Source organism: Giraffa tippelskirchi, chromosome 4, assembly GCF_054371585.1.
Source record: "Giraffa tippelskirchi isolate mGirTip1 chromosome 4, T2T-mGirTip1v1.2.pri, whole genome shotgun sequence".
Classification (NCBI taxonomy): Eukaryota; Metazoa; Chordata; class Mammalia; order Artiodactyla; family Giraffidae; genus Giraffa; species Giraffa tippelskirchi.
In genome coordinates, this window is record NC_137278.1 from 33753245 (window position 1) to 33771686 (window position 18442).

The following is an 18442-nucleotide window of genomic DNA, read 5'->3' on the forward strand; positions in this document are numbered from 1 at the left end:
GATGGTAAAGAATCTGCCTGCAGTGCTGGAGACCCAGGTTCGATCCCTGGGTCAGGAAGATCCCCTGGAGAAGGAAATGGCAACCCACTCCAGTATCCTTGCCTGGAAAATCCCATGGACAGAGGAGCCTCGTGGGCTGCAGTCCATGGGGTCGCAAAGAGTCGGGCACGACTGAACGACTAACACACACGTATAGTTGATTTACAATGTTGTATTAATTTCTGCTATACAGCAAAGAGACACAGTTATACACACACACACACACACACATTCTTTTTTGTATTCTATTGTGTTTTACCATAGGATATTAAATATAGTTCCCTGTGCTATATAGTAGGACCTTGTTTTTTTCATCCATTCCGTATATAATAGCTTATATCTGCTAACCCCAACTTCCTACTCTATCCCTCCCCCAACCTCCTCCCCTTTGGCAACCACAAGGCTGTTCTCTATGTCCATGAATCTGTTTCTGTTTCATAGATAGTTTCATTTGTGTCATATTTTAGATTCCACATGTAAGAGTTACCATATGGTATTTGTTTTTCTCTTTCTGACTTCACTTAGTGTGGTAATCTCTAGTTGCAGCTATGTTGCTGCAATGGCATTATTTCATTCTTTTTATGGCTGAATAGTATTCCATTGTATATATGTACCACATCGTCTTTATCCATTCATCAGTAGATGGACATTTAGGTTGTTTCCAGGTCTTGGCTACTGTGACTAGTCTAGCATGAGTTTCATAATACATCTTTTCCCCTCTAAAAACTGGATTTCTTAGATCCTTCCTGGTATCCTTCACTATCTTTAATATTAAATTATGCTAAATTATGTTTCCCATAATTCCACCCTAGGCCTCTTTCATGGCCTCACCTCTTTGTGGACGACCTAGAAACCCTCTCTCCACAGTGTCTTTATTTTTGTCATTTTTCCTGTCATTTTAGTTCAGTTCTTCAATTGCCACGTCTCCTGATAGCCTTTTAACTTTCCCTGCTATTTCAGTTTATTTAGCACAATACTCTCCTGTCTTCTTAAAGTAAGTTCTAGTCATATCATGTCCTTTCCTTGCTCTATCCACACCACCAGTGCCTTCCTGTTACCAACTGAATTAAGCACATCTCTCTCATCATCCAGAGTATTCTCTCTTTTAATCCCATCTGGTGTTTCTACCCTGATCTGGCCTCTATGTATTTCCTGTTGTTCAGCCAAACTGGTTTTTTGTGTGTGATTTCCTGTGAACAGTTTTTATTTTTTTCATTGTTATACCTTTGCTTGGACTACTTCTTATACTTGAACATTAAATTTATTTCCCTCTCCCGTAGGGTCTGTCCTCTTAGACCTTCTCCCTCACCACCTCCTCTGTGGGACTTTCGTGACCACCACCATCTATGTCCCCAGCATGACTGCACTCTCCCCTGTTTGTGCCTCTGTTGTCATATTGTTTCCCTGGACTATAAACTCCTTATGGGTGGGCTTCTTCTTCCAACAGTTGAGGCCTGGCAGCCACAGCCCACCTCCTGCCAAGCTGGCCCTGCCCTTGGTCCCCATGTGAGCTCAACTACAACCCCCACTGATTAGACTCCCTGGTGGGGCAGAAAGCTCTGAACTCATTATATCCTGTGCCTGCAAATGCAAGTGGTTTCCATCATTGTTTCTTGTTGCTGTGCTTTGTGACCAGCCAGCAGGCTTGTTCCCCTTGTGGCATTGTTTGGAGAGGTGGAATTTATTTTGTAGAGGGGCTTATCAGTTGAATCCTGGAAGTGGTGCATATATTTGTGATCTCATATAATATATAAAGTATGAAGTGTTAGTCTCTCAGTCGTGCCCGACTGTGCGACCCCATGGACTGCAGCCCACCAGGCTCCTCTGTCCATGGGATTTTCCAGGCAAGGATACTGGAGTGGTTTGCCATTTCCTTCCCCAGGGGATCTTCCCGACCCAGGGATCGAACCCAGGTCTCCTGCACTGCAGGCAGATACTTTACCATTTGAGCTACGAGGGAAGCCCATGTGATTGCATATGACCTGTCAACTCCTCCTTCTGTGGCTTCTCCAGCCTCCCCTTTCCCTGTCTTTTCCCCATGGTGTGCCTAGCCACAGACATAATCACTGGGAATATTTGGCTGGCCTGTAATCCACAAAGGCTGGGATAAACTGAAATTTGACCAAAGGGCCTAGAGAAAAAGGAGATGAAGAGAACTGAATGTTAATACTTAGAATTAGAGGTGAGAGTCAATGAGATTGTGGATATTAAATTCAGATAAACCAGATAAAATAAGTTAAAAGCAGTGAGCTAATTCAGTATTTTGTGAATTTTATTTCAATTTGATACTGAATGCAACATCTTAACAGGATGGGAAATTTTCATTTTAGACGCTAAAAAGATTTTTTAGAATAATTGAGAAGGCATGCAATTAAACACAAATAGATTTAAAAGAAATCTTGCCCTTTAACTTCTAAAACTGCATCAGTTGTCTCAAGAAATGGACCCCAAATCTCTTGGGGTGATTTTGTGTCAGGATTTAAGTAATAGAACATCATAGTAAACATGGTTTAATTTAGCTTTACTTATGTTTACTTGAGTCACAGAGATAATCCTGTAATAAATATTGTGCTGCTGGAGATTTTCTTTTTTGCCTTTGATAAATATATAGTCCTGAGTATGCTAAGACAACCAGCTGTCAGGAGATGCATATTTGGTTTTAGTGGAGCAAGCTGTCTTCGCCTCTGGGGACTTGAGATGTTCGTTTTACTAGTCTGGGAGCAGGGCCAGAAGGGTTCTTCGTGACTTAGAATGGAATTCTGAAGAGTAAGTTCAGCAAGTTTTCATTAGTGAGTTTGGCCTTTTGTCTTGCCCGTGCCTCCCAAAAGATCAAGAGCTCAGCTTGCACTTCGAAACATTACAAAAAAGAACCAGAACAGAATTTAGTTCTGGGAGAAAAATCAATCAGTCCCCAAATACCATATTTTTGGAAACATTCTGGTGCACAACTCCCACCTCCCCAGCCACCCAAGTTAGTGATAGATTAATGTTTTTAATCTAGCTTTCTTTTCAGGCAAACAGTAGACTTTCAGAAAGAAGATGTATATAAATCTGTGATAGCTTAAATCTCACTGGTACATGGTTCTTAAACTTGTTTGACCTTTAAGCTCTTAGATTTGTTTTGTGTCTTTGGGCAGTTCTCTGCCTTGTTTTTTTAAATGCTTTTCTCTTCTCTATAGTGTAATGATTAGCTTACATTCTTACAACATAGCTTGATATCTTTATACTATAAGATATAATGTGTCCTCACTTAGGAGCTGAGGCCAAGCACCTTTCCATTAAATAGCTCAAAGATTTTGTGCCAAGTTTTTTCTGTAATGAAAATGAGAAGTTTATGATTTTCAATTTAAATGTATATATCTCAACAGTGAAGCTCTGAGCACTGATCATTACATATAGCCAGTGTTCATTTATATTTCACAAGTAGGAAAATATTCCTCAATGGAAGGTCTGAGATAAAGAGTGGGTAGTTCTTGAAAACATTAAGCTGTATTATAGGGAGGAGCAGAGAAATTACAAAGCAGAAGAGAAAATGGTCTAGGATGTTCCAGAACTGATGGAAGACACCAAATAGAGGAAATACAAGGAGTCTCAGTAGCTTAAATAAAAAGAAATTGACACCTATACATACCATCTGAATAACAAAGATATAAAGCATCTGAAATCAACACATCATGTGTAAAGAAATAGCAGACTGACACAGACCTCTTTGAAAATCTTGGAGAGCCATGACTTTATCCAGGGAAACATAGAGGTGCAAAAAGTTCAAATGCGGTTTTGAGACTACCACATCTGCCCCTAAAGTCAATTCATAACCTTTGTTTAAGGATCTTTGTTCTTGGTTTCATTTCTGCATTGTTAATTGCCTTCTACAGTGTCTCATGCTGGAACAATCACTGAAGCTTCGAATTTAATATCTAGAGTGTAAATCATCATCTAACATTACCCATTTCCCCTTCCTCAAAATCTGCTTTTTTTCTATGTTCTAATTTTCAGTCATGATTTAACTATCCTTCTACTGACCTTAGCCATGAAACCTAGGCATCCTATTTTCGACCTTCCCCCCGCCATTGTTTCTTGAACTTAAAAGCTAAGTTCATTCTCTTTTCTAATAAGCGATCACTCACCAGTTTTATCCAACTCGTTACTTTTCCTTGTATCTCCCAGGCATATTCCTTTTTTAAAAAAGAACTATCTATTCTACTTTATGCTCAAATTCCAGCATTTTTTCCTTCATACTGTGTTGAAGTCTGAACTCCTCCAAGTCTGTTTCTTCTTATCCCATTGTTTCAGCTACCTTACCCTTTAATCCTTTTGGTCAAAAACTGAGTGGAAGTACAATAGAAACCTGTGTGTAATAAAGGTGACATGAAGGTATGAAAAAGTTGATCATCAGTGCTATGAGGCACTCATCTTCATTCTTTTCAAGTGTGAGGACCTGTTTTTAATGTTGAAACTAAACTAAACTTTAGTTTTAATGTTGAAAATTTTTTAGTGTGATAGAATTGTTCTGTATCGTGATGGTGGAGAAGGCAATGGCAACCCACTCCAGTACTCTTGTCTAGAAAATCCCATGGATAGAGGTGTCTGGTAGGCTGCAGTCCATGGGGTTGCTAAGAGTCAGACACAACAGAGCGACTTCACTTTCACTTTTCACTTTCATGCATTGGAGAAGGAAATGGCAACCCACTCCAGTGTTCTTGCCTGGTGAATCCCAGGGATGGGGGAGCCTGGTGGGCTGCCATCTGTGGGGTCGCACAGAGTCAGACATGACTGAAGCAACTTAGCAGCTGCAGCATGATGGTGGTAGTAGATATACAACTCTATGCATTTATCAAAACTCAAAAGAACTGTGTGTCACAAAGAGTGAATTTTACTGTGGGTAAAAAATAAACTTAAAAAACGTTTTACAGACCTGTGTAGAAAATAGTAGTACTTTTTAGTATTTCACGTTATTAGTGATGAATTAAATGCCTTTTCAGTGAACTTACATTTTGTTAATCACAATAGGTTATATATATAATTGGAAATGGATATATATATATACACACACACACTTGTGTGTGCTGTATATTTGTGGATAATATATGTATATAGGTATGTGTATGCATATATGTATCAGTTCAGTTCAGTCTCTCAGTCATGTCTGACTCTTTGCGACCCCATGGACTGCAGCACGCCAGGCTTCCCTGTCCTTTACCAAGTCCCAGAGCTTGCTCAAACTCATGTCCATTGAGTGGGTGATGCCATCTAACCATCTCATCCTCTGTTGTCCCCTCTTCCTCCCGCCTTCAATCTTTCTCAGCATCAGGGTCTTTTCCAGTGAGTCAGTTCTTTGCATCAGGTGGCCAAGGTATTGGAACTTAAGCTTCAGCATCAGTCCTTCGAATGAATATTCAGGGTGAATTTCTTTTAGGATTGACTGGTTTGATCTCCTTGCAGCCCAAGGGACTCTCAAGAGTCTTCTCCAATACCACAGTTCAAAAGCATCAATTCTTCAGCACTCAGCCTTCTTTATGGTCCAGCTCTCACATCCATGCATGACTACTGGAAGAACCATAGCTTTGACTAGATGGACCTTTGTCAGTAATGTCTCTGCTTTTTAATATGCTATCTAGGTTTGTCATAGCTTTTCTTCCAAGGAGCGAGCATCTTTTAGTATGTATATGTATATATAAATTTGTGTATATATACATATTTTTATATATGTGATATCACACACACAGCATTTACATAGCATTTAATTGGAATTCAGATGCTTAGTGTTCAGTAAATTAGTAAACCTGTAAGTCTAAGGTTGCATAGTGTCTTGAAGCCAAAAGATTGAAAAGGCTTGGTACAACGAGTGTATAATGAATGATCATTTTTCTAAGAATTATGATGTTCATGCTTATCAATATTTGCTTCAGTAAGAGCACATTTTAACTTCCTTTTTGTTCTCAAAAAAGCTAACATAATCACTATGTTAGGAAGCAGTTTTTAACCTCATTGTTTTGGCTCACAGTGGAAGGACAGATTCATGAAGACCCTGCCACTTGCATTCCTCTTTGCCCAACACAAGCACCTAGGTTTCTGAGTTTAGCTCACAGTGGAGAGAGAGGAGCTCCAGGAGCAAGGATCCAGGGGGCTGAGCCCTGACACTTAAGGGGCTTTCCTCTGATGTTTGGGCCTTGATTTCTAGGAAACTCATGTGGTTCACAGCACTTCTTTCCCAGGGCTTCCAGCTCTCGGATATTCTACTGGTTCTCAATTTTTTTTTTTTATAAAGGCATTTAGTTTATTTTTCAAAAAATATTTTTGCTAGAAGGTTTGAGTAATTTTACGTGATCACAATCTTTAAATTTTTTCTGACAAAAGGAACCATTTAAGTGGACAGCTTGTCTAGATCTGCTTTTGTTAACACCCAAATAGAATTAGCACATCTGATGGTATTCCCTAGGTCTTCTTAAATTATCTACAGGCCAGGAGGCAGAGCCTAGCACATAACAAAGTATGTGCTTTATAACTGCTGATTAGTTCAGTTTCACAGCAATTAAGCAGAGCAGGTAGTCAGTATATCTAATTCACACTGTTAACACACTGGTTCTTGCCTGAAGGGTCTGATCATTGCAGAGCTCCCAGTTATTCCTTCCAACCCAGGAAGTAGTAAACCGCAACTGCAGAGAAGGGGGGCAGCTCTACTTAGGCTAGTGCTGGCGAAGTCTCAGGTCTGTTCCTTTGTTCCAACTATGAATTCAAGGTGACCAGTGTTAATTATAAATTCAATGATACGTAGAAAATAAAATGCAAAGCCAAAAAAAAAGATTTGGGGACTGCTGGCAGCAAGCAGCTGCTGCTTCTGCCTTTCTTAAGAGAAGATTGGTTTTCTATGATTGAGAGAACTAAAAGTGAAAGTGAAGTCGCTCAGTCGTGTCCAACTCTTTGCGACCCCATGGACAGTAGCCTACCAGGCTTCTCTGTCCATGGGATTTTCCAGGCAGGAGTACTGGAGTGGGCTGCCATTTCCTTCTCCAGTCAATTTTCTCAATATGTTTCTATCTCCACAAGGATACTTGAATTGGTCTGTTGTTGTTCAGTCACTAAATTGTGTCTGATTCTTTGCAACCCCAGGGACTGTAGCCCTCTAGGCTCCTCCTCTGTCCATAGGATTTCCCAGGCAAGAATACTGGAGTGGGTTGCCATTTCCTTCTCTAGGGGATCAACTCAACCCAGGGATCGAACCTGCATCTCTTGCATTGGCAGGCAGATTCTTATCGAGCCACCAGGGAAGCCAGATTGGTCTATGACATTAATATGAATATAATAACTTTTACTTAGATTTCAGAGCAGAGTGTGGATGTGCATAGGGTGATAAGTCAGTTGGGTTTTAAAGATAAAGTCATTCTACCTCATCTTCTTTCTAAAAAAGTATATGGTTTGTTATGTCCACAACATGATTTCAAAAGGTAATTACTTAATACCAAAAGGTAATGTCATGGTTCTTGATTACAAGTGTTTGGTAGGAGTAGGTAATGACTAAAGCTCTTAATGTGTAAAATTAATATATAAAGTGGAACCCCTATACTGTTGTTGGAGGAAAGGTTGAACACCAATATTGTCAGATTTTACTATGTGACCTTTTATTAAAGAACATGTAATTTGATCCTGGTATGTCTGATTTTTGAGTCTCATAATACAGGGCTAATAATTATATTGGACGTTTTCTGCACTGGTTAAAATTCAGACATACTGTCTTTCACTAGCAGCACTAATGACTTTAATGAATGGAGAAGCCTTTAGTTTAAAACAAAACAAATGATGAGTTAACATAATATTGTAACTAGGACCGTAACAGGGAATGGACATCCTGTCTGTGAACATTATCTTTTGTAGACAGCTTCAACAAAATAGAGCTCATACCTGAAAAAGACCGAAATCTGCTACCTTGCCAAATTTCAGCTAAAACCAAACCATTAATGTGAGGAATTTATACATCAGTGGAAAATTTATTTTACCAACAACCTTTTTTTCTCTTAGATGTAAGGAGCTTTGCCCTCCTTCTTTTTAATCCCTCCCATCCCTACTCCACCCCAATCTTTGAAAAGGGTGATGTAAGATTGGGTTATTTTGTGCCAAGTTTTCATCCTGAAACACGTGTTTATAGCCGTGTTTCTCTGAGAAAAGTTTGCGACTAAATGGCGATAACATTTCCATGTTTCCATTTCCTCCTGTGACCTGGTGCTTTTGTGCAAACTTTAGTTTTGTCAGAGTTTGACATGACCAGTATAATATGTATGCTAAAGAAAATTACGTTGAAAACTTTTGAGGATTTATTCATTATACTCAATATGTATTGAGTATATGTGGTTCCTTGGGGAAAACATTCAATATATGTGGTTCCTTGGGAAAAAAAGATTATAGAGGCTGTTATTATTTTTAAATTTTAAATTCTTCTGTTCATACAATTAAAAAACCCTTCAAAATATTTGTTTGTAGGTATAATTTGTTTTAGTGATTGGTTGCTGTTATTTCTATTTTATTAGTGATTCTTCATTTACTTTTTGCACACACTTTCTTAAGGACACAGATAAACTTTGGAGCCCTGTTTTTTCTTTGTCAGTAGAGAATTTAACATTAAAGGTCCAGACGGTAGAAACAACTGAAATGGTTGTCAGTAGGAAAATGACTAAAAATACTTTGGCATAGAATGAAGTGGTAAAGAACCAGGTAGATTTCTGTTTACTCACATGGAAAGTTTTCTGAGTTAAAAAAAAAAAAAGAGCAAATATCAGAAAGATGAGCAGAATCATATGTTTTTATGTTTAAAAAAGCTAAAAATCAAAATCATAGTGTATATTCTCTACAAGTGAGTGTGTGTGTATGTGGGTGTGTATATGTGTATTGGATACTAATGGTAGCTGATACTTAATGAGTACTTGGGTCACATGCTTTTAGTATGCTGTACCCATTAACTCACTCAGTCCTCACAGCAACCCTATAAAGTTGGTTGCCCCCATCTTATAGATGATGAAGCTGAAATTCAAAAGGGGTCTCTTCAGTTCACTGTCTGTCTGCCTCCTATCCTCCCATAATCTCAGGAAGAAAGCCCGTAGCTGTTTACTTGGTACCTTATTTAAAGTGTGTTTCTTCATTTGTAGCTTTGATCTTTTTCCTACTTTCCACTCCATACTCAGTACAGACAAATATCTCCTAGTTGATCTTCAGTTTCCTTACTCTGTTGATCAGAGCAGTTTTGCATGTATACCTTTCTGGGCTGATTTTTATAGACTTTTTTGGAAGGATCCCCCATCATTTAGATCCAAAGGCTAACATAGCTTGAAGACTAACTGGGTCCAAGGTCTGATTCTGCCCTTTTGCCCAGATTCTCAATTCTCAATAAATGTAGTTGAGCCAAGGCAGACTCCTCCCCTCTGCTCTCAACAGCCACTTCACCTCTCTCCTGGCCCACCTACCCTTCCCATCAGGAGCAAGTCTCTAGTGAAATACCAAGGCAGAGCACTGCTTGGCCATAAGACAGATGGCAGTTTATGGCCTGACTGTAACTTTCTGGTTCTGTGAACCTAGTGTAAATTATGTCTCTGTGACTCAGTTTCTTTATCTATAATCCTCATAGAATTTTTGCTAAGATTGAATGAGAGATTGTATACAAATTGTTTTAAGATAGTGCCTGGCATATTGTAAACACCAGATACCTAGTAAGTTGCTGTTTTATTATGACTTCATCTCAGTCAACGTCATCATCTTCCTCCTCTTGAAATACTTGGAGATCCCAATTTTTGAAAATTCCACTCCAGATACTTCCCACCAGGACCATAGGTATTATCAGTCCTCTGAATTCATTTAGGATAGGCTGATGGGGGAAATACAGGAATAGACATGAGAATATCATGGTAACTATGACAACCATGACCATCAGCAGGCCACCTCAGACTGCTGACAGGCTAGACCTATTGAGTAAATCTGGATACTGGGCAGCCTCTGAGATCTTCAGGCTGAACCGGGCTTTCAGTCAGAACGAGAAGGTCTGGGAAGTCTTCAGCGCTCTAGTGAATCCATACTGATTTTGGCTTGGGTCTTAATCTTAAGAACTCTTACATGGATCATATTTCCAGCATTTTTAGGAATTTTAAGAAAGGTCAGTATGAGCTTTTCAGTTCAGTCCAGATTTAGAGGTGTTTAGGATTCCTAAAGAGAGCCCTGGAACTAAGTAAGTCTTCTTCTGAGTTGACCAGATTGTCTGGGTCCTGAGTTGGGCTGGTTGCAGAATGAAGTGGGATCTGAGGATCTGCCTGGCATTTGGGCCTTTCTGGAGATCTGAAAGGAGGCTTTTGCACATAATCCCTGTTCCTCTGCATGTTCACTGTTGCTTGCATATACGACAACTAGAAAGTTTCAGTTACTTGCAAAGTGAAGAGAGGGCCTATCCGGACCCTGACCTTGGACTGACGAGTTCTGAACGCAAAGATTACAGTAGGCCTCAGGGCAGCTTTACCCTATTAAGCCTGGCATGGAGCCTTTTACTCCCACCCGCTTTTTGGAGCCCTGTCTGTCCTTTCTTAGAAATTGAAGTCGCTTCCTTCTTCATTTTAACGAGTCATTTTTAACTTTTACATCATTGGCTTAACACCCTCATCAAACAGATTAAGAACTTTAAAAATATTATTTAGATTTTTTTGCCCCCTTCCTTTTTATCTTTCATTTTTTAAAGAGAAAAGACAAGTGGTAACAAGTACATTAAAAAATTTAATTTAAAAAAGTACATTAAAAATTGATTATTTTTCTCATTAGGAACTTCTTTTGGTAACATGACACATTTTCTCATGTGGATGTTATTCTTTGTTTTGTCGTGTGGTCCTGTCCTGTGCAGGGCAGGACATTTACCACCCTTAGCCCCTCCTGCTGCTTGAATGACCCCTCAGATATTGAGACCACTTCATGGTACATGTCCCCATGCACTCCCATATCCCCCTAAGAGGGTGCTGTCACTCTGGTTGAGAGGGAAAGTAATAACCTTTTTCCTTTGAGTTCCAGATTATAAAATGAGCACTTTGTTAGACTGTTTATTTGAGAACCTTAGTCCTATTCTTAGCGGAGATGTCTAGGAATCCCAGAAGTACTTTACTCTTACTCTGTGGTTGTCGAGCCTCTTACTTCCAGACCAGGATTCTCATCTCTTGGGACGTAGCATCCACAGAAACAGTGTCACATAGCTCAGGCTGGCACACTTCAGGTTTGGCCTTGCCCTTCTGTGTTATGGCACCCTTCAAATTGGGCTGCATGGAGATGTCTGCTTTGGGGCTGCAGTAAGGGTATCGTGACTTTTTAAGATTACTAATTTTTCCTAGTGTGACAAGCCCCCTACTAATAAGTTACATTTCAAATTATATGCGTATGTTGATTATTTGGACTCTGGGACATGCTTTGCCATGGAAACCATTCAGTACATAGTTAGGTTACCAAGGAAACTAGATGTACTCAAGCCATAGTGCCTGCCGTGTAGAGCAGCACATTTAGAGAGATAGGGCCCAATCCTTTTATTCCTCTTCAGTGGCTGTCACTTGTACAGCTTGCCTTGCTGGGCGGTGGCAGGGGGCCAGCAGTGATCCAGTCACAGCAGATTGGGCAGACTCAGTTCAGCTAGTACAAGTCTATATACCATCTTTCTAAATTCCTTATATATGCATTAATATACTGTATCGGTGTTTTTCTTTCTGACTTAGAAAGATGGTAACAATGACCTTATATATGAGACAGCAAAAGAGACACAGATATAAAGAACAGACTTTTGGACTCTGTGGGAGAAGGCGAGGGTGGGAAGATTTGAGAGAATAGCATTGAAACATGTATATTATCATATGTGAAATAGATCGCCAGTCCAGGTTCGATGCATGAGACAGGGTGCTCAGGGCTGGTGTGCTGGTATGACCCTGAGGGATGGGATGGGGAGGGTAGTGGGAGGGGGGTTCAGGATGGGGAACACATGTACACCCATGGCTGATTCATGTCAATGTACGGCAAAACCACTACAATATTGTAAAGTAATTAGCCTCCAATTAAAGTAAATAAATTAATTTTAAGAAAAAGTCTATATACCAAGAGGCCTGCAAACAAAGCTCAGGCGTATCTTCTCTCTATAAAATATAAACGCAGGGCAAACCACAGCTGAGCTGTCACTTGGCCCTGGATTGTTGTCTGAAACAGTGGTGATCGCCTTTCCTTATTGCTTGTGAAACCCCCTATGGATCCCAAAGCCAGGGCAACTAGAGCTGGAATGAACACAGAGCGAATGGGGTACTTTATTTTCTTCCTTGTGTTATCAAGTGTCCTTGCAAGAAATTACTGTCTCTGAGCCTCCATGTGGGCCCTCTGTCACCCAAAGAAAGCCGGCCAGCTCAAACCAGACAGGAGTCTGTGCACAAATGCTTGTTAACTCACGATCTAGGTTCTTGAGTATTAACCGCATTTCTCTGTTATTTGTCGCTTATTCCAGTAAAGATAGGAACTGAGTGACCTCTAGACCCATTATACTCTTCTAAGGACAGGGGTGGTAAGAATATTAGTACTCTCCTGTTTTTATTGCCTGTTTTGAAATTAAGCTGAATTTGGCTTAAATGTTTATAGTGCCTATTTATCACCTGCCCTGGCGTGGTGGGTTAGAGTTGCCCTGCCAAGCAATGAGTATATAGTGCTTAGCCCTTCCGTGTTACTTTTTGGCCTCTTCACTTAGTGTCCTCTAGTCAGGGCGATGGCTGCCATCCTCCTGTCTTGTCATCACCTTTTGGGCCTTCCTCATTTTATAGTCTGTTATTTCTCATCTTTGTATGCTGTCTTACTCAAAATATTTTCACTTTACATATATATTGCACTTCCGACTTTAGAAGTATATTCTCCATAGTTACTTTTGCAGGCTAGATAGGACAGGCATGGCCATCTCCATTTTCCAGAGTTAAAATCACAGTTCAGATACCTTAAAGGCCTTGCCCAACTCTCATCCCCTTTCCCTACAGGTCTGGAGCTGGACCTCAAGGCTTCTGAGGCCAGGTTTCTCACACTCTTCCCACCATGGCTCACTGCGTGCCTGTGCTGTCGATGCCTCCTGCAGCCCTGCTTAGATGCTTAGTTGCTCAGTTGTCTCAGACTCTTTGTGACCCCTGGACTGTAGCCCGCCAGGCTCCTCTGTCCATGGAATTCTCCAGGCAAGAGTACTGGAGTGGGTTGTCATGCCCTCCTCCAAGGGATCTTCCCAACCCAGGGACTGAACCCAGGTCTCTCACATTGCAGGTGGATTCTTTACCATCTGAGCCACCAGGGAAGCCCATGAATACTGGAGTGGGTAGCCTATCCCTTGCTGTTTTCCTGCTTTGGGTTTTTACTTCAGTGCTAACCATCCCTGGTACAGAGCTGAACTTCCTTCTCCAGCTGCTCTAGACAGAGTTCTTGGTACTTTGGCCCTGGTGTACCTCTTCAGCAAATTGGCAGTCTCAGACTGCCATGACTCCTGCCATGACTTATTTATTAGTGAATTGGCACCTTTCCATATTTTATAAAGTGAATTAATGCCTTCAGGTATTAATCTTGATGGTTAATAATCATATTTTGTTTTTATATAGTGTCTTTTCATCAGAAGCATATATTATCTTCCATTATGTAGGGGAGGTTAACTAGTTAATTACTTGTCTAAAATCTTAATAATAAGCACAGAAGAGGGGAAAAGGGAACTCATTTCTTTGAGAAGCTCATGTGAACCAGACGTTGAACTAGAAGCTTTAAATATATGATTTCATTTCATCCTTGCAAAAGTTCTATGATGTTTCTGTAAGATGGTATAGAAAAACTCAAACGAACTTTTCGGCCATCCCAATACTTTACAGGTGAAGAAACTGTAGTCAGACCAGCCAAGTAACTTACACTGCAGGGAAAAAAGTAGATGAAATATTGAAATCTAGCCTTCTCTGTTCTGAAACTCACGTTCAGTCTACTCTCCTGTGTACCTTCCTCTTGGGAAAAGGGCTCAGTTTGCAGGGCTTATAGTAACAAACAAAAAGGTGCCTGGGACGCTGGGTAACACAGAGGGGGAGGAGGTAAGCTGGAGGACAGCTATTTCTTTTTCCTGATAACTCCCAGGAAAGAGCGAACTCACTCCTTTCCTTTTCCTCTGAAGATCATTAATGTATTGACAAATGCTCCGGTACAAGTTTGAGCTTGTCACTAGGTTGAACCATATGGTAAAGAGTCCACCTGCAGTGTAGGAGACCCAGGTTCAGTCCCTGGGTTGGGAAGATCCCCTGAAGGGAATCGCTACTGTAAGGGAAGAGCAAATTAGCCAAGATGGCTCTCTGGCACCACATCTTCTCACCCCATGTTTTGTAAACAATGACTTTGCATGGTTATGCAACCGCTGAGATCGTTTGTAGACCTATATAAGCACCACCTGAAAAGCCCTTGTGGCTGTGTCCACTGGGTCAACCACAAGAGAATACAGCATGTCTGCTGCTTGTCTGCCTTGCTGCTGTGGCAGTCAAGAGAGAATAAAACATGTTTGCAGTTCGTACGGCTCCTCACATCTTCTTCCAGCTTCCCCACTTGCTCCTTGCCTACCCTGGGTTCAGTGATCAGTGATGCAGTTGGCATAGTTGGCAGGATACAATGAGACAGCTACCTACTCCAGTATTCTTGCCTGGAGAATTCTGTGGACAGAGGACCCTGGCAGGCTACAGTCCATGGGGTCGCAAAGAGTTGGACATGACTGAGCAAGTAACACTTCCAAAGTAATCAGGCTCAATGAGTCAGTGTTTTAGGAGCTGTTCAAGGAGGGCCCATTCAGAAACATCACCCACGCCAAGCAGTTAGAAAGCTGCTTGGAAAGAGTGGTGCTTCCCTCCTAGAAAGGCAGTGAGACCTGGGGAGAAGAGGGCCACCCCGGAAGGCAGGAGTACTGAGCTGTGGTTGTGTGACCCTGGGTTAGTAAGTTGCCTCACCTGGCTGGGTTCCAGTTCCCTTACTTGTGAAACGTGGGAACTGAACTCAATGGGCCTCCCAGCAACTGCAGTTTTATTACCATAAACATGTCTTTAGCATATTCCTAGGAAAAGAATCTTTAAAAAACAAGACTGAGAGAATGATGAAAAACCTCTAGCTACTCAATGTCCTTGCCAATGACGTTTTTTTGTGGGGAATCTAGTGTCAGTAGCTCCCAGGGGTCTGACTCTTGCAGAAAATAGGGCACCGCTGGAGGCAGTGCTGCAGTCAGACTTGTGGGTGAGACAGTTATTGATTAATGAGTGACTGGGGATAGTGTTTAACGTTTTCCAAGATACCTGTGATTTGAGATTTTGCTCTGTAGGTTTTGAAGAAAACATATCCCAGGCTTCGAAATTTCTCTTGGACACTGTTTACAGCTCTTCTCGCTGACTCCAGATGACTTGTGATGCCCTTGTTTATGCCCACATGCTCCAGGCAGATCGGCTGCTCGGGAGGTGTGGAATCACTAGGAAAGGAGGATAATGGCATACTTGTTCACTGGACAGTCAAGTGTTCCTACAATAATTCTTAAATAGCTAAAGCTAATAGCTAATTACTTATATAATAAGTATGAAAAAAACCATAATTTAGAGCAAGATAGTTAAAAATACTTTGGTCCAATTTGATCTCTTAATAAACTACAAAAAATTTAACATTTGTGGTTTAAACTGCTTCTGGCTTTCTTTCCCTAAATAGAAAATTCAGTTCAAATCCTTTCTTGGAGAAAGACAGAACTTCCAGAGGTTTCAGGGGACCTTCCCTCTTCCTTGAATCTAGCATGGGCCTTTTTTTTGGTTTTGGCGAGGAGAGGGGACGTTGCAGGAGCTGAGTAGCAAGGAGGAGCTGGGAGGCTTCCCTGCTCTACCGTAAAGGTGTCTGTGGTGAGAGGTTGGGGAGGCAGGCCTGGACAGAAGGAATTGCAGAGAACCAACAATTGTAAGAACCTAGGATGAATGATGCTGCCTGCCCCTTGTGGATTCATGCTGGGAATACCAACAGAAATACCGGTATTTTGATTTGTAAAAATAGTGTAATAACCAGAATACCAAAACTAGTAAAATTTCCCTTGCTGGAGTAAGGAAGAGAAGACTTCACAGAAGAAGTGTGATTTGAGCTGAGCCTTAAAGGACGGTCTCCAACTACTAGGCCTTGAGCCCTAATAAAAGATCAGTTGATTTGGCTGGTGACGACAACAAGAGTTTAACGTAGTGTTAGTTGCTCTGTTGTGTCTGGCTCTTTGCGACCCCATGGACTGCAGCCTGCCAGGATTCTCTGTCCATGGACTTCTCCATGCAAGAATACTGGAGTGGGTTGCCATTCTCTTCTCCAGGGGATCTTCCCAACTGAGTTACATGCTATTCCTTGCAGGAGTTCAGTCTGTAATTTAACTGGGAGGCAGAGGGGGGAATGGTGTAGATAGTTCTCCTGTTCTTTAGAGCCATCCTCTACTTCATTCAGCTGCATCTCTTCTACCCCTTCTCCTCGTTGTAATAAAAGCTTCCAGTAATCACTTGAGCAGTTCTGTGTGTTATTCTTAGTGGGTAACACTTTGATACATTAACACCTCATAACATTTCACATAGAGTTGTTTTTTTCTCCCCCGTGACTTTAGCATTTAAGAATGCAAAGACACATTAGGATTTTGGATCCTGTTTCTTGGATGCTCCTCTTTTCAGAGGCTTATTCACAAATGGCTTTTTTTTCTCATACTTTTTCTTTAATGGGCATTAAATTGGCCCATTGTTTGTCACACCTGTTCTCTGAGCTGCTAGTTGGTGTATCTGAAAATGCAAAGCATGTAGCAATCACTTTTTCTATCTAAAGGCTTTTGTTCTGCTTTATTCTGTTCATATATGTGCGTATTTCTTGAGGTTGCATTTTTGGAACAGCTTTTCAGTTCAGCTTCTTTTTGGTCAAGATTTTAGAAATTCTAGTCCAAATCTTAGCCACTTACATTGCTGTTTAATTGAAGCTGTGTTAAAAAAAAAAAAAAAAGTAATTCATTCATTTCACTTGGTTTTGCTGTCTCTGAGACCTCCAAGTCTTTGTTGAATGTGTTGAATCAGAATTTTGCTGTTTTATTAGATGGCTTTCTGGACCCCAAAGAAGTGCTTTTCAAAAGTGTGACCAGGAGACTATTCATGTGTAGTACAGATTTCCTGAACTCGTCCCAGAGCTACCAAATTAGACTTTTGAGGGCTCTGAAATCTAGGCTTTTAAAAGCTTCATAGGTTGTGCTGTGCACATAAAGTTTGGAAAGTTCTGCCTTGAGCATTTATTTATATATTATATTTGGGATTTATTACCTAATTGTCTTCAGGACATGCTTGAGTGAGGTTTGGACTTCCTGCAAATTCTCTTTGATTTGAATTTTGTGAAGCATACTCCTCAGAAAGAATAGGGTCATACTTTCCCTGGTATTCAATAGTATTATGGAGAAAATCAGGCTCCACCAGTGTTATCTAAACCCAAGTCGCCATACCCTCTTAGGCCTCTTGTTTGTGTGACGCTTTGATACATACAAGGGCAGCACACCTACACGTTATGCTTGGAAATCACCCTCCTGGGTCACAGAGGGCCACATAGCACATTAGACATTAGAATATAGCTAGTCTAAGCTCTGGAGCCTTATAATAATAGTAATTAACATAATGATACTTTGTAATGATACTTTGTATTTCTCAAGTGATTCTAAGCTGAAGGCCTTCAAGTGCCGTATTAAATATGGTATGCAACACCCGGGCAGGAGAACTCAGTGTTAAGTTTCTCATTTTATGGATTCAGAACCTAAAACTGAATAAGAAAGTTAAGCTTTGACACTTCGACAATTCTTTGGGATAATGACACATTCAACTTAGAGAAATGAGACTCTTTCCAAGAAAACGTTTGTGATTTGGGGGGAATTGGAGGAGCAGTAGTGGTAGGATATTTTGGTGTTCCAGAGTATATCCTAAGTGAAAACATTTTTTGGTTACTTTAATTAATGCCTTTAATAACTAGAGGTGTTTACCTGGAAAACACCATCATTTTATTAGAATTTCTGTGCATCTTATAAATCCTATGTTCCTTTGGGCTCCTTCATCTGCCTTTCCTTTTACTGGGTCTTCTTTATTTTCATTTATACAAGTCAAAATATTAAAAATAAAATAAATAAAACCTTCTAGAAAGGACCTTAAAGAACATATCATCAGGCCCCTTTGTTTTATATGACAGGATACTTGAGACTAGAAAGGTTAAGTAAAAGACTCACCCAAAATGACCCAGAAAGTTTGGACATGAAAGATACGGACATTTAAATTCTGTAGTCTTAACAAATCTCAGTAGTGTGCTACTACAGCATTCTCAACTATAGTCACCACGTTTTACATTACACTCTCAGACT

At 40.6% G+C, this 18442-nt stretch overlaps 1 protein-coding gene across 1 annotated transcript in view; it reads left to right on the forward strand.

Moving 5' to 3' along the window:
- Nucleotides 1-18442, forward strand: part of BABAM2 (BRISC and BRCA1 A complex member 2) — a 408503-nt gene that overhangs the window by 216102 nt on the left and 173959 nt on the right. The gene's annotated exons all lie outside the window — the stretch shown is intronic.